Consider the following 2,609-nt stretch of genomic DNA (forward strand, 5'->3'; position numbering starts at 1 on the left):
GGCGCTCCAACTGTCACCCTTTCCCTCTGTCTCCTCTGCACAGGTCCGGTAAAAACCAGAGCGCTGCGATGATTTCTGCTTCAGGCAGACAGAGATTCTGCTCAAACTTGTGTGCTTGCTGCAGACCCGACACCAGGCCAGCGTTTCCCTGACGTTCTGGAACCTGCTCGATTGTGCTTCACCAGTACACCCGGCGCCGGTCTCAGGCGTCTTTTTCCCAGTCGGAGCTCTTGTGCTCTTGTACTTGTTTTGCTCAGCTGCAGCTTTCCTCTTCGGAGGAGCTCTGCTACACCCCCCACACTCACAACATCCAAACAATGCAACTATCCCACGGCTCCTCACTCCCACTCCCTGCTTCCCACCTGCTACGCTCGCAGCTTTCCAGGTTGTGGTGAGTGTGTGTCTGCTGAGATAACGCTTCCCCCTGAGAGCCCCCCGTCAGCACACTCTCCTGCTCTGGTCATCTGGTGAAGGATCAGTCCTTGCTTGGAGCTAATTCCTAACGTAACTTCACTGAAAGGGCACAGAACTGGTGCTCATGACACCCAGAAGCTGTAAGTCCTTGCTGTGCAGCTAAGATAACAGAACACACACACACACACACACACACACACAGGGTCAGAAACGGAACGACAAACTCATGTGCAACATCTGTATACTCTGCCTCATCCCAGATACCAAAACAAATGCTGCTGTATTGATTTCCTGCTTCGTTCTCGCACCACTCCACCTGCTCTGCGGGGCACAAATGATGGATTCTGATTAGATTAGCGACCTCTCCAGCAGTGGTCAGACAAGATTCTTGGATGCTGAGAAAAATCAATATAAAACAAGCTCATGGATCAGTTTGTGCTTTCTGGCTTATCTGGTCACTCCAAAGTTTCTTTTCCCCCAGCATCTACGAAGGCTCCGGGCTTTAGACGTGTCCGTGTCCAGCTGAACCCAGTTTGCGTCCTTCAGAGAGTCCCCCGAGAGTCTCCTCATGTAGGTGAAACCTTTCTCTTTCTTTAATCCTCCAGCGAGGAGGTCGCAGCTGGAGAGTCTTGTCTGAAAAGTCCATCAGCTAATCCTCACTCAGAGCCTCACCACGCCTGCTTCGTTTGGTGGAGGCTGTGCAAATCCCAAAACGGCGCCTCGACACATTAACAGTCACACACATGCAGGGAGCTAGCCCTGCTTAATGAGCAGCATGAGAACTTAAAGGAAACAGCCTGGTAGTCAAACTCCAGAGAGCGGGCGGCCAATCAGACAGCAAGCGAGGCGTCAGACACGCTCAGCAGGCAGGTGTGCTCCAACCGTCACCCTGTTCCTCCGTCTCCTCTGCCCGTCTCCCTGCGTGTGTCGGCCTCACATGACTGGAGCGGCCGGGATGCCTTCCACGCTTTCAGAATAAAATGTGGCGCGGCGTTATAAATAATGCATTGGTGCCTCGTGTTGCCCAAACGCAAGAGTAGAAGTTAGTCCATCTTCCATCTGCTGCAGGGAGAATACGAATGGATCCACTGGATTCCTCCTGTTGTGCCCTGGCAGTTCAGTTTGGATCATCCAGTTTTTAAACGTGGGAGGAGAGAGAAACAGCTTTGTGAGTCGTCCAGGTGGCTGGAGAGCGGTGCAGCGCCTGTCTCAGCTCAGTGATAAATGGTCATCAGCAGCTTCACAAGATCAGAGGAGTTACTAACAGCTGATTGGAGGACTCTTCCTGCCGTCTCCCTCTGGACACAACGGAAAACACACTCCCCCCCACTGCAGAGAGAAAGGGGGAAACACAAAAGATGCTTTTTTCCAGTGGCGAAGGTGGATGCAGATCTACTCTACCACTGAATCTGAGTCTTCTGGATTTATACACTAATGATTTCTCCCCCACCCGCCTTGGCTCCACATTCAGGGCTGGGCTACTGCAATCTTCCCCAGTCCCTCCATAATTTTTACCCACACCTCATTTGCCATCCTCTCGCCCCTCCTTTACTCTTTCCTGCCTCTATCTCTGCTTGTCTGCAGGCGAGAGAGAGAGAGAGAGAGAGAGAGAGAGAGAGAGAGAGAGAGAGAGAGAGAGAGAGAGAGAGAGAGAGAGAGAGAGAGAGAGAGAGAGAGAGAGAGAGAGAGAGAGAGAGAGAGAGAGAGAGAGAGAGAGAGAGAGAGAGAGAGAGAGAGAGAGAGAGAGAGAGAGAGAGAGAGAGAGAGAGAGAGAGAGAGAGAGAGAGAGAGAGAGAGAGAGAGAGAGAGAGAGAGAGAGAGAGAGAGAGAGAGAGAGAGAGAGAGAGAGAGAGAGAGAGAGAGAGAGAGAGAGATTTTGAGAGAGAGAGAGATTTTGAGAGATTTTGAGAGAGAGAGAGATTTGAGAGAGAGAGAGATTTTGAGAGAGAGAGAGATTTTGAGAGAGAGAGAGAGAGAGAGAGAGAGAGAGAGAGAGAGAGAGAGAGAGAGAGAGTCTGCACAACTGGGGAGATATTTATGAATAAAAGTGATTCACTCAGGATTTACTGCTGCAGCTCTGCAGACACACCCAGAACCCCACTTGCTAATTCCCCGTTTGGTGGCACACTGACTGCAGAGCTTCTGCCAAACGCCTCCAGGCTCCAGAGGGAAGGAGGTCCATGAAGGAAAGAAGG

General features: G+C 51.4%; 1 protein-coding gene across 1 annotated transcript in view; it reads right to left on the reverse strand.

Annotated features, from left to right (window-relative positions):
- Nucleotides 1-22, reverse strand: part of LOC107390507 (PDZ domain-containing protein 4) — a 14,950-nt gene extending 14,928 nt beyond the window's left edge. Inside the window, exon 1 of the mRNA XM_015967263.3 lies at nucleotides 1-22. This exon is cut by the window's left edge and continues 234 nt beyond it. The gene's annotated coding sequence lies outside the window, so the exon portion shown is untranslated.
- Nucleotides 23-2,609: the final 2,587 nt, after the last annotated feature.

The sequence above is a fragment of the Nothobranchius furzeri genome, chromosome 15 (assembly GCF_043380555.1).
Source record: "Nothobranchius furzeri strain GRZ-AD chromosome 15, NfurGRZ-RIMD1, whole genome shotgun sequence".
NCBI lineage: Eukaryota > Metazoa > Chordata > Actinopteri > Cyprinodontiformes > Nothobranchiidae > Nothobranchius > Nothobranchius furzeri.